A 24,908-nucleotide genomic window follows, 5' to 3' on the forward strand; every position below is an offset into this window, starting at 1 on the left:
TTACAGATTCTTTAGTGCATCAAATCATACTATTATTATCTTCACCATGGCCAGAGGAGAAGAAATGAATGAGAAGTTTATAGTTGGACTGGGATTTATTAAGAGAAGGAATAGTCTGGAAGTTGAAAAACTTTTCAGAAAGAAAAATTGATTCATAAATTGCTCAGAATTTTATCATAGTTTGTAAATCAACAGAAAGGCAATCTAAGATGTTTGCTTAGCAATAGATTTTATAAAAATTCTATAAAAAAAAATACAGCAGCAGAATTAAACATCACAGTTCATGCATTATACTTATAATTTCCTTGACTGTTTTTCTAATTTATGCTCCTTCAAAAAATACGTTAAAAAATCATTCACTACATTGATGTATAAAACCTAATGTTGCAGTTCTGATTAAATCCTCCTTCTCTTGAACTGAGTATTATGAACAGTAGAAAAACTTAAAATCAGAGCTTTAATAGCAGGTTCACATTCTGGAGGTTGAAATTTCTATTAAAAATTAATAGATCTACAGATGCTTTTGTATAAAATTGTATTTTATATAGTATTTGACATAAAGTTGTGAGCGTGTCAACGTATCAAAGTTTGTTATTCTATTAGATTTGTGTATCCGACGCAGTACAAAGTGAAGGGCAGAATTTTACTGTAACAACCCATAGTAGAAAAGCTAATTCCTATTTTTATCCCAAAAGTCTAAAGTAGCATGTATCTGAAAATACATCAGCAACACATCAGTGAAATTTTAGATACTAACAATCACCATGATACACAGGAAGAAACAGAAACCTATTACTGAATGGCAAGTTTGGAAATAAAACATTTATTTCTTTTTCTCAAGTGTAATTTTGGATTCTTATTTATTTCCTTTCGTGTATTTATGTATTAACATTAATTAACTTTTTTTTTCTTTTGTCATAAAAGAGAAACAAACAAAAATGTAAGGTGCTATGTATCTTGCAACACAAGAGTATGTTTTTTTAAAGTTTTTCCACTGGCCTAATTATCAATGTATGTAAATAAGATACTCATTGTATAAGTATAAATCTCTTTGGAAAGAGTTTGCAATGACACCTGCTAGATATATGAGATCTGACATTAATCTGTAAGAAAGGCTTCAGAAAGTTCTATTTTCTCTGAAATTAAGAAATTTCTATATGGCTCTTTTGTATACAACACAGCAGATTGAAAAAAAAAAAGAAAAAAGAGGTAAAAGGAAATTTCTTTGACATTTTGCAAATTCTAACACATTCCTTCAGGCAAAATGTTTATTTTTATATCTTTCCAGTAAACTACTGTGCAAAAAAACCCTCCAGTTTCTCTTGAAAGAAAACCTATATTGTTTATTTTTTTGTGTATGAGAAAGGCTGAAAAACATGCAGGTCCTTTGAATGATGTACTGTAAAAAAACAGGAAAATTAAATTTCTCTATAGAAAGCAGCATTCCGTGTGCTTACAGTATCAAAGTAAATTATTTCCAGGACATATTCTTCCATCTTTTATACTCCTTTGATTTCAGAGGCCATTGTGTCCTTATAAATGGTATTTCAAATTCACTCGAGAGAAACCAGTTTTGGTAAAAAAAAAAATACATGACCTTAATCTACTTAAATATATTTTCTAATAAGGGTTTCTTATTCCATCAAATACAACCTCACATGCATCTGATCTCAGGAATGTAGGAAGTGCTATAGAGGATCCCACAAAGTTATATCTAATTTAATATCCTCTTATTAGAATCATCCCAACTTGGATTTAATACACATTAAGTGTGGCTCCAAACTAGTAAAGCACATATTACTTTTTTTTGAACTTTCCATATGAAAATAAAGATGAGCCTTATAGAGTTCAACTTAACAGACAAATGTCAGGATCTATAGTTTCCTTTAGTATCAAGTTTTAGAACATTTAAGAATATATCTGCTACATACACCTATCAAAGATGTGTACCTATATATCTATTCCTGTAAATCTAAGACAAGCCATAGGACATAGAAGAAATCCAGGGCAGATAAGCTGTTTCCAAACATCTAAAAAGTAATTACTTAGCGTCGTCGGAAAAGAATTAAACTCCTCTCTTGTATAACGGGGGATGTTCTCTTTTATTTCTTTAACTGTCTAATCCTTTTTACCATGATCTCAGTCTCAGAGAATTAATTCTTTGCTTTGGTGTGACATGCCTGCTGTATTTAGCCCCAAGATAATCTAGGGGTGACACAGGAAATCATTGCAGGCTTTCCCCAGAGTATATTCTACTCTAGTCTTGAAGGAATCAATCCTGCAATGAGAAATTGAGAAGACAAACAAGAGAAAATGCTAGAGGCTGACTGAAAGATTGTCTCTACCTTAATAGCAGGGCAGAAGTTCCTGCAGAAGGAAAATTCTGGATTTCTCTTTATCCTGTGGCCCCTGAATAATCGCTCCAGGATGAAGCAAACCAGCTTTTCAGATGAGAAAATAGTGATTGTTGGAAAGACTAGATCTGTTACACAGATCTAAAACATTTTCTGGGTATATTTAGGAAAAATTACATAGACCTGTTAAGTTATACTTCAGTCTTGCTGCAAGCACAGAAAAATACAGCTCTTGAGCTGTTTCTCTATTTTGAAATAAATGACGATTTAATAGTGAGAAAACTCAATAAACGGAAAGGCTCACCCTGGGGCAATGGTGGTGGTTGCTCCAATTTGTTATCCCGGGAGCTATTAAACCTTCCTACCCACAATTAAGTTTGTGTCATTTGTACTCATTGGATCTTCCATCATTTATGGATCATCCTCACCTGTCATTTAAAACACCAGATTAGTTTAGGAGTTCAATTAGTCTACTTTGTCTAATCTATCTCATGTTCAGAAGGAAAAAATATATTATTTCTTTTATTAAAACCTTCATTTAAGTGAATAAACAAATATTTTACTATCAAATCATAATATTTTGAATGTATAAAACAGTGAATACATCAATATATGCACATATATTGGTACGTGTGTGTATAGATTTCATATATTATGAATTCAATATATAGTGCAACTCATTGTAATATATTTACCGAGTCAAGAAAATGTAACAAAAATGCCTGTATATAATGAATTGGGAGAATAAAAAGAAGTCCTGTGTGAAATTTTACCATGTATTATATAATTTAATAATCTCTTTTGCTCATATTAACCACCATCTCTTCAAGCTTTCATAGAAAGACAATGATTCTCAGAAATTCTGGTCTTTGTCTTCTAACACTCTCTTCCCAAGTGCTTCAAGCAACTACTAGCATACTAAGAATAATTAACTGCATTTGTAATTAATTTATTTAAGTTTAGATGATGCTCATGCTCACAGATTTGAAAAGCATATTGCATCTAAATAATATTCTGAAATGATCTTTGGTCTTTAGCCTAGATTTTCTCATTTTTTCATTCAGTTAAATATTTTTATTTCTGTGTGCTGGAGTTTGCATAGATAGATCTTCTTCTTAACTAGAAAGTGTATTTCAGTATTCTTTGTATATTTGGGGATGTACTGTTAACCCTGCCTGGCTATACATTATTTACATTAACCATGTATTTTTATTGCTGTAAGCTTTCTGTCCTAAGTTCATTTCAGAGTCTTCACTGCGGTTGCTTTTCTTGGAAGTTTGCACCATCTACCATGATGTTTTTGGTAATAAAAATTAAAAACTTGCACCTGTAAAACCAGTTCACCAAGAGCAAAAATTTATGTCAGAAGTATGTCTTCAGTTTTTGCTTATATAGGAATCTTTTGTTGTGAGTTCCAAATTGCTATCAGGCAGCTTTTTTATTTTCTGTATCACCTCCAAGTATCATTCACCATAACAGCTTTCAGGATTTCCCCTTTCCATTGTGTTTCAATTTAATCCTCACACAAAGCACTAGTTTACTTTATTCTGAATTCTATTATATTACCTGTCCACATTTCTAACTGCTCTCTTTTTAAAAAATTTTTCTCCCACACCTCACTGTATTTGCATTTCCCCTGAATCTACTGCTGATTGTAAGTTTCAAGCAGATTATTTCCTTTGTTAAAACATTAGTGAAAGTATAAGAACAAATATGTATTTATGCAGATGTCAGTAACTCATTCCTATTAGTACATAGTGTTTTATATATTGTACAGCTCAATTCTAAAACTGTGAAAAAACAAACTAATCTGAATTAAGTTTTGAAGGAACAAAATAGAAGCCTGAATAAAACAATATGCATGCACATAGACTCTCATTTAATACTTTTCATTTGCTCGCTTTACAGTTCCAAAAGAACTGGGTAACATGTATATTATAAGAACAAATTTAATACAGAGGGCCATGATAATTATTAACATTTTGCTATTTTGAGAGAGATACTCTTTCAGCTTCTTTTCATACTCAACAACTCTTGAAATTAGATTCCTAGAACAAAAAATGCAATGTCAATTATTTTCTTGTACAATTTAAAAATTTCAGTGCAATCGTATGGTTTTTGCTTAGTTTAATATTCTAAAATACATATTCCCTGTTCTATTTGATTCCTGCACACTCAGATTTCCTATAGATTACCTTATTTCTTATTTGTCAAGTTCTTCTTACTTTATAATTGTTCTAGTACTGCCCTTAATTTCTTATTCCTAAAAAGCTTTTTAACTCAGCTATTTTAAATAAGATTAATATCATCCCCTTCAGTCTTTCCAGTATTTGTTTTTTCCCCTATGATGTGGTAAGAAAATCATTATTATCTTAACCCCTTTGGCTAGCATTAATCTATTTCTCCTTTTATGCTGCCTTATCTTTGTCCTACAAGCTTTAACTTCGAATATTCTTGTCTGGCTGCCTCTTCTCTTTCCCCTTGCCAGAACACTATTGAATAGTGATTCCTTATCTTGTCTTTCAGTGCCAGAAGCTACCAATAGCACAGTACAGCTGCGACATGTCACAAGAGAAAGGAAGGGCATACAAACATGTTCTTCATGTCGTGTAGGTAAGTGATGTAAAATACTGTAACTACTGATTCTTTTGGAATACAAACCCTTGGTGACACTGGAACTAACTTGCAAGATGCCAAACTGTTATAAAAATCTATAGGTTACGGTTGACATAGCCATAATTATTTTTGGACAGTTTTCTCTAGAATTCTTTATTAGGTATTTTTCACGTTAACTACTTTGACTGTGCTCATTCTGCATTCTGTCAGTGTGTTTTAGATCATTTCACTCCTAATTAGAAAACTACACCCTGAAGCATGTTATAAAGAATAACTAAAAAAACATGGGCCATTGTTTTGACTGACAGAAATAACAAAACTCATTGACAACATACACACTAGCTCTGATTGTAGGTCTAGCTAGTACAAATTATTAGGGATTAAGAAACCCTCACTACAAACCAAAGACCAGATTGAAATACAAAATGTAATTTAACAAGTTTTATGCTCAGCCAGGGATTAAATGATATACAGAAGTCACCTTAAATCTAAATTTCCTTATGATTCTTTTTTACATATTTTCAAAAGCATTTTGGAATTTATTCACGTAAATCAGTCAGAAAGTAGCATTTTAGCATTAAGATAACTTTTGAATTTATTATTACATCTGGTTACACAAACACATTGAACTACTCTCAAATATGAATGAACCCCAAAATCTTAATAAGCATTTATACATTAAAAAACAAAACAAAAAACAAATCAAAACAACAACAACAACAACAAACATTATTTCAATTCTAAGATAAGTTGGAAATCTTGAGATGTAGTCCTCTGAGACTGCTGATCCTCTGTTCAAAATTTGAATCCTGCACCATGCTATGAAAAATACCACACCAAGGAAAACATAACCAGGCAATGAGCACAGCCTCCTTGTTTACATGATCTTTCAGGGAATGTCCTCAATTATGGAAACGAACTCGTAATAAATAAATAAATATAAATAAAGAAAACCAACACCCACCTGTCTATTACAGCTTCTAGCTTCATTGGGCAATACATTCCAGAAGTCTCCCATTCTTTCTAGACAGCTTTTCCTAGCTCCACTATTTTCTTTCCATTCAGAGCAGAATAATAATAAACAAACAATGAAGTTACCTGTTAACAACCCTTTTTTTTTTCCTAAATGGAAAAAGAAAGTAGCAATCCTTAAACACTGGTGCCTTATTAATTTATTTTATTCATGTTGAAATAGTTAATTTTAACTTCACAAGCCAGAATCTTACTCTTCCCGTATACTTATCAGATTTTCTAGTGGAAACATTAATTGGCTTTTGATGACTATGCACCAGTAAGTTCTGCAAACATATATGAATTAGTCTAAAACTAACATAAAGAAATAACTGGTCTCTGCCAATTTAGTTAAAAGGAAAAAAAAATCAAAGATAATGCTTAATGTCATTAAAAAATTTGGTTAAACATTAAAATTGTGAGACTCCTGCACATTTTTCATTGAAATGGCATTGATTGGCTCCTTATTACCATGACTTTGTATATCAATTCAGCGCAAAATTGTTAGTGCTATAAAACTGCATATCATGTGAGTGTGCTTATCATGTGAATGATGAATGCTGTACATAAAAATGTAACTCCCTGGAAAATGGAAATGAGCACTCAAAGGTTGTAAAGGACACCTGTGTGGACTAAAGATATTTATATATGATATCTGGCCACAGTTCAAAATTCCTGCTTCTACATGTTCACCTGGGACAATTTTGCTGTGGCAAATCTACCAGAAACAAGATGACTACAAAGTCAGGGGCTAATTTATAGCATATTTTTGAATATCTCATCCCCTCGTCCCATAACCCTCCCCCCCAAAAAAGCTGAAATAATGCTGTGATTGGTTGTTAAAGTTGTTTGGTGATGGAAGTGAAGATTAACTGAATGCAAGCAGCTCAGAGAGAGCATGAGCGCTCTCAGCATCACTGCCACTCAAAAGCACATAGATCTAACATTGCCCTGAAAAGGTCATCAGCCCATCTGTTTCTTTGGCAGAGGTGACAACCAGCCCACATGGATTACTTTCTCCTGACAGAATTTAACATTCCATAATCCACAAAGCAAATAGAAACATTCCCATAAAAATCCATGGGACAATTTAAAATATTTCCATGCTATTACAGATACAATGGCTAAAAAATTTGTATTGTTGCTACACTCATGAGCATCTAACTTGTAAATACTCTTTGATATGAAGAGAAGAATATTTTCTATAAATAGATCTAGACTGAGAATTTCATTTTTGGGAGTGTCTTATCCTAGTAGTTCTGCTTAAAACATCACAAATCCAACACCACAGAATAATGAAAACCTCCTTGGCTCACCTTCTCCCTTTCATTCCTACTGACGTCAGTAGAAATTAAATACTAATGCAAGCAGAGCTTGACAAGCAATGTCATGAGAATCTACATGGTTAATAGGTTAACTTACAATATTTGTGTACTTTCTAGATACCTACTTCAGCATCTCCAAGGGGACTGAGCAGAATTAAATCATAGAATCATAGAATCACAAGGATGGAAAGGACCTCCAAGATCATCTTGTCCAACCATAATCCTATCACCATTACTACCACAAGTTACTAAGGCATATCTTACAGCACCTCATCCAGACGCCTCCTGAACACCTCAAGGACGGTGATTCCACCATCAACAGGACTCCACCTATTGTTTCCAACAGGCCAAAATAAAGGCTCCCAGGACTTTTTCTCCTCTTTCAGCCTGGTTGAGGACCTAGGTGACCACACACATTTGCTGTGGGCCAGAAAGGCATCTGTCCTGCTGGGAACCAAACATACAGGATTTTTTTGGCAGTATTATATATATGTAAGAGAGGGCTACGTGAAATCTAAAGCCTTTCTGTTACTGAAAGATATTAAGTATGCCTTGTTTAAGTAAAACTAATGTGTTACTTAAGTATCCTAAGGAGTGGGAGTTACTAGTCCATGGTCATACCGAACCTCAGGAAACTTCGTTTGCTTCATTTGCTTTATGGAGCCAGGAGAAGCAACTTAGAAAGCGACTTAGAAAGCCCATGCGGGTAGTTAGAGCACTTCCTAACTGAGGGATGTCTGAGTTTTGGGCAATGCATATACGAAATTCACACCCTCATTTAACCCTCTACAGTTTGGCTGTCTACCTATACTTCACCATCACAGCAATAGTGTTTCTGCAGATATGCAGATATGAAGAGAGCAGGAAAAAAACATCTTGCATCTTATGAATGAAACCTTTTCTGTGTACAAAACCACTGAAGGAAGTAAGAAACCAATGGCACAGCCTTCTGAAGGCTGAAACAGATTGGAAAAGAATTTATAAGGAAGAAAAATCATGTGCAAAGTTAGCGGAAAAACAGGCATGTCCAACATGCGGCCCACAGGCTGCATGCAGCCTGGCACAGCATGCAACGCGACCTGACCTCTGCCCTGCACCACCACAGCGCAGGCTGTTCCCCACTGAGTAGTGCCCAACCATCACTCAGCACTAACCAAACATCTGCATTAACCCTATCTGGGCAAAAACCAGGACATAGAGACGGCACAGTGCAGTGCTAAATTAAGTTACAGCAAATAATTTTATTCATTTTGATATGTTAGATGAACACAGTCCTGTGAATTGAAAAAAAATATGTACCTGTGCTTTCCATTTTGATAAAGAAATTTGAGAACAGCTTTATAGATCACCCAAAAGATAATAAATTTGTTTTGTATATTTGCAACTCCAATTTCAGTCAACCTAAATACATGACATGCAAATTTTCAAATGGGATATATAAAGTTGTAGTCAAATATTCAACTCAAAATCTGATAATCTCTTTCTACTGGACTTTTATAAGCTCTCTCGTAGCAGAAATAAATATCCCTTGCTTCACAATCATGCCTTATTAATGTCATTGCTTTTTGGAAATATGTAGAGTTGTGAACAACTGTTTTCAGGGAAAAATAAAGTTTCATCCAAAATCTCTGATGAACACCTTCAGAACTCACTAAGAATTTAGATCACTGCCAGTGAACTAGGCTGATGCACTAGTTTCACAAAAGCAAGGTCAAATATCCCACTAGTTTTATGGTCTTGTTTCTCTCCTTTTTATGTTTTAATAAAAAACATGTATATGTATTTTGTTAATTATATACATTATATTATATATTTTATGAGGACTGCTCCAAATGTAATGCCTCTTATTTTATGATGTTATGATTGGCCCACAAATGCTGGTGGTATGGCAGTAGAGGTTGAACCTTCCCAGCAATACACCATTACACGTTGTTGCCGTGTGACAGATGACAGCAGAGGGGTAGTCTGGCAAAATGATATCAGACATGGAAGTGTGAATGAAGCAAAGGTGTGTAACTGAATTCCTCCATGCAGAAAAAAAAATAGGAGCCACAGACATTCATCAACACTTATGAACATTTATGGAAACTAAACTGTGGTGCATTTCAGTAGTGGCTACAGCTACAGTGGGTCATCTCTGCTGGTGCAGGATCTAATGAGTGTGGCATGCAGGCTTTTGTTCTTTGCTGGTGGTGATTATGCTGAAAAACTGTTTTGTAGATGAGATTTTGCTCTATCAAATGGCGTTACTGTTCTGACTGTATCTGTTGTAGTTGCCATGGAAATAAGTAGGAGATACTTGTATCAAAGCAGCCTATATACATGTGACCCAAGACAATTTCTCTTCACTCAATACAGCCCAGGCAAACCAAAAGGTTGGACACCCATGGTGTAAAGCTAGGACTATCAGCCTTCTCACAGACCCTGAACTTGAATGGGTTGTGTGACTGGAGTGGAACGGAAAAAAAAGGCAAAGGGAAGTAAATACAGGGATTTTATTTCTTTGTCCAAACATGTGCATTTCCCTGACTAGCTGAAATAAAGGCTGATGGTTTTTTTGTGTGTTGGTTTGTTATTTTTGTTTTTAATTCCTACAAAGCTTTTGTGTTTGTTTACTTCACCTATTTTGTGTCCCAGAAGGGATAAACTGTAAGCTTAGAGTACTAATAAGACTAGAGTTCTGTGAAAGTGCAAGCTTCTGGGAAATCTGAGGGCTTAGCTGAAAGAGTAATGTCAAGAGGTAACAACCAAGAGACCAGAGAAACTGCAGGGAAATCAGGGGAGGAAAATAGCAAATAAACATACTTAGAGCAATTTCAGTTTCAAGGGAAACTAAAGAATGTGTACACCTTGTGCTCTAAGTTGCAAACCAAGAAGCCTGCTCAGTATTTCACTGTGAGCTCTGTCAGGGCAATGTGACAATTTCTAAAAGAGAGCTACAAGTTATAAATTCCAAATACACTGAAATGGACTTTGTGGCCTGAGGGTCTGTCTTATGAGAGAAACAGTGTGTGATCATCCTTCAAGTTAGCATGCATATAATGTATTCTCTGATCAACACAGCACTTTGTGTCTTCGCCAGCACATCACTACTACCATGAGCAATGTGCATCTGCCAAAGGAACAAAGGAGAATACCAGGGGATTTTTGCATGCCCGCCAAAGGGATCCCTGTCCTGAAATGGCAGGACTCCTGATTATATCATAGCATCAGACACTATCTTGGTGTCATATTGCAATAGTGGTTTTCTTTAGAAAAGAACATTTAGCACCTTCAGTATCTTTCCCAAGAAATCTCCAGTGTATTTCCATTTATTTACCTATTTATTATTAATCCATACAACAGACACAAATACTTTCAAAAGTTTTGTATTTTCAGCTGATTTTAAATCCAATTTTCTCTCTGTGAAAAGCTCCAGACAGAATTCTTTTCAGCATACCACTGTGATTGTCCCTAATTTACCAAAAAGATCAATTTTAAATGATAGCTTTCTCTCATAAAATGTACATAGATTCAAAACAATTGTGAAACATAAGCTCAAAAGCTGTAAAGATAACTGAGCTGAGAGGAAAGTCTGACTGGACAAGACTTTTCAGTCAGTGGTTGATTTCAGACACATCATAAAGATCCATATTGAAAAGGTTTAGTGATTCTCTGGGCTGCTAGCAAAATAAATTTTATATTTTAATTGAGATTTCTCTTGGCCATAAATGTAGCAAGTGGATCACTGAAAAGAATAGCTTTTATGAATATATCCACAAGAATTTTAACACAAAAAAAAAATTGTTTTGAACCTGCTGTCTTCAATACTTAACTCTTTAAAGCAAAATATTGTGGTTCAACTATATGTGCAATAGAAAATAAACCGTAGAAACGTAAAGCTTCCTTGGACACAATATATCAGAGCATAACTGTAAGATATATTCGTAGAAATAAACAAAAAATATGGAATACCAACCTCTGAGACCTAAAAATTACTAAAGTTTCTGTTGATCACCAAAAGGTCCTGTGCTCTGGCTTTTGCATTTTTCACTTCATTCCATCTAAGCAAGTTGTAAATACTGTGGTTAAGATGATCTTTTTGTCAAATTTTTTTAATAATCTTTATGTCCTTTAGAGCCACAGCCATATATTGCTCCATAGCTCATTGTTCAATAAACATAATCTTCCAATATTTCATAATTTAAAGTCTTCTCAGGAAGAAATTCTCTGACTATGGTTGTCATCTTTAAATACCTGTCAACTTCATCTTCAAATGCATATCATGTACTCAAAATGTTTTGTGAAGGGAAACATTTAGAGATGAATGCAAAATTAAATTTACAGAAAAACAAGAAATAAAAAGCATCTATTTCTATTGTAATTTTATCAGTCATGACCCAACATCAGGCAATAGTGTCTAAAGTGATTCCTTTATCCTTTTATCCCAATAGGTCTAGAATTATACTGTTTGTCAAATATAAGTCAATGACACAATACTACTTTTTTTCATCTAACAAAAAGTAGATGCAGAATGCTGAAATTTTGTAATGAATTCTGTGGAACCTCCTGGACATATTTAAGAATGAAACAGAAAAAATAAATTAAAAAAGTAAAAAGTAAAAAAAAAAATACAATGAAGTTAATCAGTGCCATTCTTGCTGATTAATTCTAAAGGATTTTTAGTGTAGTTCTGTATCTCAATAAGTACGCTGCTACTGCCAGTAGAAAGCCTCAGGACATGTCAAGTGTTGTCTGAACCTGTCTTGTTCTTCACGGAGATTTAAGCTTTTTTAATGACCAGGCAGCTATTGCCTGATTTCTTTAACATTTACTTTGTATAAGCATATATTTAATATAGATGGTAGGAACACAGAGTACAGATTTGTATAGAATGATGTACTTATTAACCCACATAATGATGCAGTGGAGAAAAGCATTGTCATAGTATGAGAACTTCCAAAGGGTAGATGCTGGATGAGGTGCAGAAGAGTACAGAACCAGCAGGGTTAATGAGAGTGAGGATGGTACTCAGGATCCCAATGCTAAGAATACACAGCTGATCAGCCAAAGAAGACCTAGGATGTGGGAAAAACTGAGTTCTTGTAACAAGAACAAAGAGCATTCATCCAACTTATGTAAGACAGTCCATGTACAGTAACATGCAGCCACGGATCACAGAATGACATTTAAAAACATGCTACAAAACACACAAAAATAGCCCCAAATGGACCATTGTGGGAAGGCAAAGTGACCAGCCATAAAATTTTTTCATGGGAAGAACTTGGGACACTGGTAGCTCCTTGTACAGCCCCACTCTAAGATGGATGCCAACAACCTTCAGAACAGGAGGGCACTGAAAGTGTGAGGGTAGCTGCAGAGAAAAGGGCAGCAAAGAGGAAGTGGGTATGTATGAACAGTTTATCTGCATTATCATTAATCTTGTTTTTCAAATGTACTAGTTTGTAGGGGATTTTTTTTCTTTATTTTTTTCTGCAGGAATTAAATCTAGACTAATGCCTTATTAGACTGTTAAGTTTTTGAATAAACTAGCAGCAAAGTTTTTTCTTGACAGTAAGATGTGTTTCTTTTTTTTTTTATCATAGTCTTATTTGGAATGTAACACCAGGTCTTGAGAAATTATTGAAGGTGTTTATAAAACATAAAGGATTTGGGAAATCATTGTAGATTTCAGATGGACATACTGCATAAAGCCATTTCCAAAAGAGAAAGAGAACAGGTAACATAACTGTAATTTAATACTGGAAACATGAAGAGGAAAAGAAACAGTAAAGTTAGATTCATTGCTGCCCAGTTAAGGAAACTATTCCAATTTTAGTTTCTTGGACTGAACAATGGTGTGCAGTGAAAGAAATGTGAAGCAGCCAAGATGTTCAAAATGTGACTTCTAATGACTATTCTTAGAAAAATAAAGTGCAATCACAGGCATCTAATATAATGAAACTAAATTCTGAAATGACAATAAACGAACACAGTAATACTTTAAGTAAGTTAGTAAAATATATAAAGGTAGTATGCAAGATTGAAGGCTGCTGAATGAAATGGAATTCTTGCAAATTATACTTCCTTTTAAAAAATCTGGCTGCCTTTCCTGAAAATTAAACTTCAATTGATGTTAAATTGGGCATATATGGTAACATTACAAAAACACATTACAGTTCTAGTTGATATTAACCATAAAGAACTTAGTTTTCTTAATCTGGAACCAAATTAATCCAAATAACATTAAAGTAATTGTTTGATGTTCTAATATTGACTGGATATATTAAAGAGTATACACGTTTTCATTTAAGAGTCTTTACTGGCAAACCTACTTTTAATTAAATCTAATTTACATGAATAATCCTGTTGATTCAATGTGATTAATTATGTGTGTGTGAACACAAAAGCATGAATACAGTCACGTCTGAAAATCATTCAGATGCTACATCCTGGCATGCTTGTGTTCCTCTTCATGTCTTATTTGTTGTAGAAAATCTTTTAATGTAAAGTTACTTTACTGTTATGTTATCTCAAACTAAAACTTTTTTTTTTTTTTTTCCTCAGCACTTTAGATTTAACCGGGTCAAAAATCCATTATCCATTACTTAAAAGCATGGGATAGGAGATAAAATGTATGGTTCATTCATTCATTTCCTTCATATATTTAACCCGTAAAACAATCAGTACAAACACTTGAATGTCAGGCACCAGAAAACACCTAAGGAAAATATGGATTTGATTTTCATCAGATGTGAGAAAAACATCTTTCAGGTTTAGCACTTATGGCATAATCTATATGTTTTAAGTATTTGCATGATACTGATTACTGAGGAACCTATAAACTTTGATATATCTATCCTCATAATACCACCAGAAGGCATTATAGCAATGTTATTGGGAACGGAAGTGATGCACAGAAGCCGTATTTACAAAGGAAATAAAATAAATTCCCTACAGGCCTCCATCCAAAATGAGGAACTCTAAAATGCTCATCAAGGGGCAGCCCATATCTACTAATGTTAAGAGTCATAAGCAAAATAGAATCATAGAATCATAAAATCATAGAATCACTCAGGTTGGAAAAGTCCTTACAGATCATCAAGTCCAACCACTACCTAACCATACTACCCTAACAATCCTCTGCTAAATCATGTTCCTGAGCACCATATCAAAATTGTTTTTAAAAACATTCAGGGATGGTGACCTCCTCCCTGGAGAGCCTATTCCAGTGCTTATCAACCCTTTCAGTAAAGAAGTGTTTCCTGATATCCTGATATCCTGATAAACCTAAACTTACCCTGGCACAACTTAAGGCCATTTCCCCTTGTCCTGTCACCTGTCACCAGTGAGAAGAGACCAACCCCGCTCTCGCTGTAAGCAGCTTTCAGATATTGGAAGAGAGCAATAAGGTTTCCCCTCAACCTCCTTCTCCCCAGACTAAACAGCCCCAGTTCCTTCAGTTGCTCCTCGTAGGCCATATTCTCCAAGCCCTTGTACCCCTTCCTTGGACCTGCTCCAGCACCTCCATGTCCCTTCTGGTGCCCAAAACTGGACACAGTACTCGAGGTGAGGCATCACCAATGCCAAGTACAGGGGCAGGATGACTTCCCTAGTCCTGCTCACCACACCATTCCTGATACAAGCCAGGATGCCACTGGCCTTCTTGGCCAATGAGCTGCTGGCTCATATTCAGTCAACTGTATCCATCAGTACACCAAGGTCCCTTTTCAACAGCTTTCCAATGGAAACACAGACAAGATCCACTCAAAGGTCTATTCATCCCCTTAGCTGTTGAGAAGTAGCAAACTTCTTAGAATCAGTTCCACCTATGTAGTCATAAGGCCTAATCCAAAAGGTGGTCTTGGACCACACCTATTTAACTGAGCTCTGTATGAATCATTGCCAAAGATTACAGTCTTCTATTATAAACTACTAAGCTAACCAAGACCTAATCACCCTGAAACCAGATGAAGCATCTGAAGCAATCCGGATTCAGTGGCACTGTTTCTCAGAATGCTTGTCTGGTCAAGGAGTAGGAACATTCTTGATTTTTCCCAGATTTGAAAGTGCCTTGATTTTCATGGATAAATTGAACATAGATTGTAAGACAGGAAAGTGTAGGTTCCAGGTCTTGCTCCAATTATGTTTAATTCATTATCTAACTTTTCTTCTGATTGTAATTCTCCTTCAAGCATTTAGCCTCACAGCTATTGGATTTATGAACCCAAATAATAGCATAATCAGCTGAAGCCCTATGGCCCTATGCATAACTCCCACAACTTCATTAGATGCTGGGACTGGCTAATATCCCAGCCTTGGCGCTGTCCTCCCCTCCAAGGAAAGCAAACCTTCATGATGCTCTCTGCATTGTCATCGTTTCCTACACATTTGGTTCAGCCAGGATCAGCTGGACTGGGCTCTGTTTCATATTACTCCTGCAGTGCTGTATCTTTTTCCTCCTTTTCTTTATCAGTATGAAGTACATCCATCAACCTTCAAATCTACCAGTATGGAGCACCTGTATGCGTGCCAATCACTGCAGATATCAGCTAATGCTATAGAATGAACAAAACATGTTCAAGGATAAAAGCATAACTCATTATAGTTCAAGCTGAAGTGCCCAGCTTTGCAGATAATTCACCTTTTCTATGTATACGTAATAGAAGGGACTGTAAAGAATATATTAGTGGTTAGATAAGCAAACGAAAGAAAAAATGTGCTAGAAAAAAATGAACGATTTATGATTCAAAGATGCTACATGAAATCTTAAGATTTGAGATTTTCCAAAGTTTTTTCAAAAAAAAAAAAAGTCTTTTTACATGAAAGATATGCAACACTATTCTTTCACACAAATAAATTACATTAATTAAATTCCTTGATATAATCAGTAATTTAAGCACTTTCCAGCTTCACTACAGAACGAGTTCCAAAGACTTTATAGTCTTGTCCCTGGGCACTCTGTGCAGATTTTCACAGTGATTTGCACAACTCTTCAGTGGTCAGTAGGAAACCTCATCCACACTATTTTTAAGTATCCACTCAACACAGTAACTGAACCTGGTATAACTGTCTAGAAATACAGTATGATGTAATTGGCTGCTAACACATGCGAAAGAATGGGCAAGAGTTAAACATTTTGACTGCTTTTTGATAAAATCTTATTTGGCCTAAGCCAGTCTAAACCTGGCTACATCAGTACAGCTGCTCCTTTCCAGCTGCTACTTGTTCCACTTTTTCATACTGATGGAGGATCCATTGTGCTACTGTAGCACATGCACCCAACATCGTGATTATCCAACCAAAAAATAAACAAAAATCAAACAAATATAAAAACAAATAAATTTAAAAAAAAAACACAATGGTGAATAGTTCTTTGTTTGGCTGCTGTGCTGAAACAGTTCAACAAACAGAAAGGAGTGAAGGCAGAGACATCTCAGCAGTAATGTAGTTTAAGATTGACACTAGCAATTTCAGGTAATATACCACAATTGAAGGCAAGGCTGAAAAAATTCCCTTTTAACAACAGGTATTTCCAGCTGTAGCAAGAAGAGGTAAGCTTGGAAATCTGGTTCATCATTTTCCACAACTAAGAGCTGGAGAATTGCTCTCTTGATCCTTCATGCCCCACATCAGCCTTCAGTGAAGGATGCTTAATAGCACACAACTACCAGCTACTGCTGAAAGTTATAAATCATTATATAACAAATGATGTCTTTGCATAACTGATAACTGAGGAATAAGTATCTGAAGAGCACTAGGAACCAAAGCCAATTCCCAAACTGTTTTACATCACAGAGAGTGAACTGGTAAAAAACTGCCAAAGAAGCAATGATTCATTATTCCTCCACCGTTACCAATTTTCTATTGAACTACTAAAATATGAGTGGCATTCAAAGTTTATATTTTTTGTTGTGTTGTGTTCTTGTGATTTTGGGGAGATACAAATGAAATTTGAACTGAGTAACTGAAAATAGCTTTCTTCTAAATTTCAGTTGCACACATATAAATGCTAATCTGACTGTATCATGTCTTGCTTCACCTTCAAATAATAAAGAAGAATGAAAACTGGAAACTGAATGAAAATGCATGAAGAGACTATCAGCTAAAAGAGAAAGGCAGCAAGCAACTACAAAATAGCACATTTTCTTAGTGGTGTTTCACTCTACTGTTAAGAATGCTTCAAAAATAAAGAAAAAAAATCTATGTCTAAAATGATAGAAGTAATACAAATAATGAAATAATTTTCAACAGATAGACAAAATACACTGTATCACTTTTTCACATGTATTCTGTGGGCTCTAATCTAACCTTTACTTAGATGAAAATGTGTTTATAGCATTGAGAATTTGTTTTGAGTAAGGATAGAGTAATTTGGCCACTGCAGAGTGAAGTAACGACACTAGTTCCATACACTCTCATAGACTGGTTTTGTTAATTCTGATCTTGGTTAGTCCATCAGAGAAAAAAAAAAAAAAAAAGGTAATTTTTATATAAACTTCATTTGGAACTTCTCTTCAAGATTAACAAAACTGAGAACAGCTCTGAAAAATTTTGACTTTCTACCTCTTGAGATTTAACAAGCACAAGAAAGAACTCAAACTCTGAAATATTCATAAATCAATGGTGCATAATTTGTAAATTTGTACTTTATATCATGTACAACTTTCTTTATTCTAAAGAGTATTTTATATTTCTTGTTAACAGTGAATGCAAATAATGCTCAATGGAATTCTGCAATGACCTTTGTTTTATTACAATTACTGCATATTTATAAATGAACAACTAAACTTCAATTTGAAGACTGCAACTTTGAGTTAGAATCCTTTGATAAAACACAACTGAATAAACTTCATAAAATTAATTCCCTAAGAAGAGAAAAAGAAATTCTCTTCTGAAAATTCCTCTGTGTATACCAACACACAAAGCAGATTTTTTCTATGCTTCTGCAAGAAGAAAACTAAACAAAACAGCAATATGGATAGATCTGAACAGAAGAGGCTAAATTTCTTTTAAAAGAACACGTGCTATACTACAAAATCACTATATAACCTAAATTTATAGCACATTTAAGCATAGGAAACTACAGAGTAAGAAATGCAGTACCTCCATTATGTCAAAATATAACTCCATGTAATGTCACCAAGACTAATAACTGAAATACCACTATGTAAACAGAATCACCATTAACATCTGTTAATGGCTGTTGTACAGGTGAACACTTACACATTAGTCTAAAGGACATGCAAGGACAAGGTCTAAAATACTGCGAAGACACTGTGTACTGTGGCCACCTAAGTGTGATAAAAGTGTCTGAGGACAAATGGCACAGCTTACCAGTATGGCAAAGGAAAAAAATAATACCTAACTGGTCTGAAATGTTTGATGGTACATGACTCAGTGCTACTGAATTCACAAGAACCAGCAGGAAGAGATGTTCTTAATTCTGGAATTGTGTTCCTAATTCACATATTCTGTGACTTCAGTCTCAACACTTAATTTTGTTATATATCTTCCCATTCTTTATCACTGTTTTCTATTTAGATCCTGTGGTCTTTAGAGTGGAGACATTTAACAGCATTTTGTCTCCAGCTGAGAGCAGGTCTCCATTATGTTTACACGCAGTAATGCTCAGTTCAAGCAAAAATGGTGGTTTGTTGAACAAAAATACCAGCCAAAGTTACAAAGCAGACACACTATTTCACTGAAGTCACCAATGTTTTATGCAAGCAATGAGCCCAAGGAAAACCAGTGTTCATATCCATATAGCACACCTGTAATTTCACTGAAGGCAGAGCACACTCTTGCAGCAAGCTGATGTTTCATCCCAAAATAAATAATATGCCATTCCCTCAGTGTGAGAAGTCCTGAACAAAACACTGATACAATCTGTAATATCAATGAAATTACAACTCTGATGGATATACATAATGAAGTGTATTTACTAACAAAACGTTTAAATAACTGGAAACAAAGCTACTTGAATGGGCTTTTCCTACTGCAATGGGTATTGTCTAGGTACTTTTCTTTTGGAAGATATCAGTTACGTATCCAAAATTCAGTACATATATGAAGTTATATATGAAGTGCTGATGAGTCTTGCACATAAAGTTCTAAATTTTACATCAAAACAGCAAGAACTTTCATAGTTTACTGAAGTAAAACAGATCAATACGCTACCAACTGAAATACAATTATTAATGATAATAACATATAATCCTTGAAGACAAAGGTAGGGCTTATTGTTTAAAAGAGATTTTGATCATTAATGCTTTTTGTAAAGTGCATCATGTAAAAAAAAAAAAAAAAAAAGATCTGAAATCAAACTGTTGTGGCTTTGATAAAGTATTCTCTTGTGAGTAGTCCAGAGTAACCAAATCTGTACAAAGATTATAAATGTTTAGGGTGATCTTTTTCTTTTAGCACATTAAGTCCAAAAGGGCACTATATGAAGCCTACTGGAATCCACAGGAGATATTGAAACATTTCTTTTTTTTCAGCAGAGAACAAGGCCTGCAAAAAAAACCCTGCCCTTGCATTAGAGTTCATCCTCCTTTGTCCCCCTGAACTCTGAAGCTTTATATAAAAGACCTATTGCATGAAGAAGCATATACAAATTATTACAAATCTGCCAAAATATTTTACACTATTTTGTAAAACAGATTTATTTATTTGGGATTTTATAAACGCTGCTTTAATATATTTGTCAAATACTTATTTTTAAATATAACTATAGACATGGAAGGATGTTAGACTCCATTTTGCAATTTTTGATCCTCCTAGACAAACTCTGCACTGATTTAACAGTGCAAACTCTCTAATAGAACCATGCTATAATGTGTTGTATGATTTTTTTGAGATGAGATGTCCAACCTACCCAGCCAGCTACTCGCCTCTGGGGACTATGTGGTGAAAATTAGAAATTCATCTTCAGTGTGTGCAACAAGAGGTACGCATTCATGGAACAGCATGAAAATAAATGCATATATGCCATGAAAATATCACAAAACTATCTGCATCTTGCTGTTATGCAACAATGTATCCTAAATTATAGTTTTAAAGGGACACTGCTAGTAAATATTTTGAGAGATCTCTGTTGTTTTTAGGTCTGAAATCAGAAAACAGACAAACAAACAATCTCCAACAGCTGCTGCATGCTGAGATACTGACACGCAGCATTACGAATTGTAGCAAAGTAGACCAATGCTACATTCCATAATGTAACTTAATGTGACTATCTCCCCCATCCCTCCTCCCTTCTTCTTCTGAATGAATATAAGAGGACAAATCAATTACTTTAACTGTTTTACAATTGCAAACTTTAAAACAAAGCTTCTCTCTAAGTCAACCATTAAAATAAAGAAACCCAACTACACAATAACATTTTTGCCTTGTAGTGGTCACAATTTTTTTTTATTTTTTTTTTTTTTTTTTGCATTCTTATTATCACTATGTATAAAATCACAGGGAATAACTTCATGCAAAGGCTTACAGGTCCACAGAAGTTGGAACAGAGTCCTGTCATATTGACAGAAACTTCATGAGATACTTCAGTCACAGGACTGAAGATCAAGAGGGCAAATTCCCCTAAGCCTTTAGACACCCCTGCCAGGGTGTTCACTGAGATCTATTTGCCAGTGCTTTGATCCATGCTGAGCACCTCAGATGTAAGGCTATGGAAAAGCATCAAGATATAATGAAACTAGGTCTTAGTGAAAACGTGGTGGTTTTCAATATTGCTTTAATCAGTGACACCAAAGATGATCTGTCTATGGAAGACATGTTGATTAAACTCCATATTTCCAAACCACTAAAAAAAAAAATAGTTACAGCCTCCTTTTTTGACCTAATTCCTTTAATTGTTGAACACTCTTCAGCACTTTTAGAAACACAATCATCCATTGTGTACTTGTCACATCTTTTGTAAAATGCTACACATATTTGAAAAGGAAAAATACTGTCTTTCATCCATATTCCTAAGCCATTTATCATATTCAAAATTGTAAAATTCTTCAGAGGTTCAAAAAAGGAGCAGTAAGCTTTAATCTAAATATTCTCTATTTACATCATGGCTCTTGAAAGGAGCTGGAAATAGTTTTTGGAAAAGATTTTGCATTTCATATAGTCAAGCTTGATGAAAGCAAATCTGAAGGATGGGAGGGTATGCATAATCTTGTAGAAAGCTGTCAGGTCTTTGCAATTCCCTTCCAGAAGCCATTGCTAGGCAATGTCAGTACCAAACCTCAAAGTAATTCACAAATTCTTAAAATGCAATCTCACTCCAGAGCTCTCTCACATTGACAAACAACCACTGCTGTTTTTAAAACTCAACCTACACTAATAAAGCTGCACTTTGTGTCACCACTATGAATTTCAGCAACATGAAACACTTTCCTGCTATCGGTCACCTGGGTTTTACTACCTATGCTGATCTAACTTGAACCAGATTACCCGTAAAAGCAAATTTCCCATTTCTTGCCTAATGTTTGCTGACACAAGTGATGAATTGCATAATGTCTGTGGTAGGAGTATTCTACATTTTGATCCTTAATAAAGCCTTCAACTAAACTACAAGCCAGCTTCACGCAAACAGATCTGCTTGAAAAATATGAACCAATCTGCAGAAAATGAACCAATACACCTCTCTTGCAGAGTTTTCAACATTTTGAAAAGGCAAAAAATGCTTCAAACACTGAACTGGAAGACAAAGAGTATATTGCTATCAAGAAGCACTGTGAGGCTCAATATGATAACTGATCACTACTTTCAGTAATAGCCAAATGAACAATTTCTGAAGCATTAAAATAAGTAAATAAAACAGTGAAGTAATTCTGTCGTCGTTAAAATTCTCAGCCACACTCACGCACAAAACACTGAAATACCGGGCTAAACAAGTGAAGAATAAAATTGCTGCTCTCTGTAACAGTGCTGCTTACCCAGGAAATATCAAGGGAAAGCCACAAGTAGGGGTAAAAATTGAAATGTGACAGAGACTGGAGAGAAAACGCGTTGCCAACATGTTTGAGAATTCAAGAAAAAACAGAGCTTTTTTTGCCCTAAAGCGTTCTCTGTCATAGTCTTATTTGGAATGTAACACCAGGTCTTGAGAAATTATTGAAGGTGTTTATAAAACATAAAGGATTTGGGAAATCATTGTAGATTTCAGATGGACATACTGCATAAAGCCATTTCCAAAAGAGAAAGAGAACAGGTAACATAACTGTAATTTAATACTGGAAACATGAAGAGGAAAAGAAACAGTAAAGTTAGATTCATTGCTGCCCAGTTAAGGAAACTATTCCAATTTTAGTTTCTTGGACTGAACAATGGTGTGCAGTGAAAGAAATGTGAAGCAGCCAAGATGTTCAAAATGTGACTTCTAATGACTATTCTTAGAAAAATAAAGTGCAATCACAGGCATCTAATATAATGAAACTAAATTCTGAAATGACAATAAACGAACACAGTAATACTTTAAGTAAGTTAGTAAAATATATAAAGGTAGTATGCAAGATTGAAGGCTGCTGAATGAAATGGAATTCTTGCAAATTATACTTCCTTTTAAAAAATCTGGCTGCCTTTCCTGAAAATTAAACTTCAATTGATGTTAAATTGGGCATATATGGTAACATTACAAAAACACATTACAGTTCTAGTTGATATTAACCATAAAGAACTTAGTTTTCTTAATCTGGAACCAAATTAATCCAAATAACATTAAAGTAATTGTTTGATGTTCTAATATTGACTGGATATATTAAAGAGTATACACGTTTTCATTTAAGAGTCTTTACTGGCAAACCTACTTTTAATTAAATCTAATTTACATGAATAATCCTGTTGATTCAATGTGATTAATTATGTGTGTGTGAACACAAAAGCATGAATACAGTCACGTCTGAAAATCATTCAGATGCTACATCCTGGCATGCTTGTGTTCCTCTTCATGTCTTATTTGTTGTAGAAAATCTTTTAATGTAAAGTTACTTTACTGTTATGTTATCTCAAACTAAAACTTTTTTTTTTTTTTTTCCTCAGCACTTTAGATTTAACCGGGTCAAAAATCCATTATCCATTACTTAAAAGCATGGGATAGGAGATAAAATGTATGGTTCATTCATTCATTTCCTTCATATATTTAACCCGTAAAACAATCAGTACAAACACTTGAATGTCAGGCACCAGAAAACACCTAAGGAAAATATGGATTTGATTTTCATCAGATGTGAGAAAAACATCTTTCAGGTTTAGCACTTATGGCATAATCTATATGTTTTAAGTATTTGCATGATACTGATTACTGAGGAACCTATAAACTTTGATATATCTATCCTCATAATACCACCAGAAGGCATTATAGCAATGTTATTGGGAACGGAAGTGATGCACAGAAGCCGTATTTACAAAGGAAATAAAATAAATTCCCTACAGGCCTCCATCCAAAATGAGGAACTCTAAAATGCTCATCAAGGGGCAGCCCATATCTACTAATGTTAAGAGTCATAAGCAAAATAGAATCATAGAATCATAAAATCATAGAATCACTCAGGTTGGAAAAGTCCTTACAGATCATCAAGTCCAACCACTACCTAACCATACTACCCTAACAATCCTCTGCTAAATCATGTTCCTGAGCACCATATCAAAATTGTTTTTAAAAACATTCAGGGATGGTGACCTCCTCCCTGGAGAGCCTATTCCAGTGCTTATCAACCCTTTCAGTAAAGAAGTGTTTCCTGATATCCTGATATCCTGATAAACCTAAACTTACCCTGGCACAACTTAAGGCCATTTCCCCTTGTCCTGTCACCTGTCACCAGTGAGAAGAGACCAACCCCGCTCTCGCTGTAAGCAGCTTTCAGATATTGGAAGAGAGCAATAAGGTTTCCCCTCAACCTCCTTCTCCCCAGACTAAACAGCCCCAGTTCCTTCAGTTGCTCCTCGTAGGCCATATTCTCCAAGCCCTTGTACCCCTTCCTTGGACCTGCTCCAGCACCTCCATGTCCCTTCTGGTGCCCAAAACTGGACACAGTACTCGAGGTGAGGCATCACCAATGCCAAGTACAGGGGCAGGATGACTTCCCTAGTCCTGCTCACCACACCATTCCTGATACAAGCCAGGATGCCACTGGCCTTCTTGGCCAATGAGCTGCTGGCTCATATTCAGTCAACTGTATCCATCAGTACACCAAGGTCCCTTTTCAACAGCTTTCCAATGGAAACACAGACAAGATCCACTCAAAGGTCTATTCATCCCCTTAGCTGTTGAGAAGTAGCAAACTTCTTAGAATCAGTTCCACCTATGTAGTCATAAGGCCTAATCCAAAAGGTGGTCTTGGACCACACCTATTTAACTGAGCTCTGTATGAATCATTGCCAAAGATTACAGTCTTCTATTATAAACTACTAAGCTAACCAAGACCTAATCACCCTGAAACCAGATGAAGCATCTGAAGCAATCCGGATTCAGTGGCACTGTTTCTCAGAATGCTTGTCTGGTCAAGGAGTAGGAACATTCTTGATTTTTCCCAGATTTGAAAGTGCCTTGATTTTCATGGATAAATTGAACATAGATTGTAAGACAGGAAAGTGTAGGTTCCAGGTCTTGCTCCAATTATGTTTA

At 35.0% G+C, this 24,908-nt stretch overlaps 1 protein-coding gene across 5 annotated transcripts in view; it reads right to left on the bottom strand.

Annotated features, from left to right (window-relative positions):
• The window catches only part of ADGRB3 (adhesion G protein-coupled receptor B3), a 458,877-nt gene that overhangs the window by 421,694 nt on the left and 12,275 nt on the right, over positions 1-24,908 (bottom strand). The gene's annotated exons all lie outside the window — the stretch shown is intronic.

Source organism: Meleagris gallopavo, chromosome 2 (assembly GCF_905368555.1).
Source record: "Meleagris gallopavo chromosome 2, MGAL_WU_HG_1.1, whole genome shotgun sequence".
In the NCBI taxonomy this organism is placed as follows: Eukaryota; Metazoa; Chordata; class Aves; order Galliformes; family Phasianidae; genus Meleagris; species Meleagris gallopavo.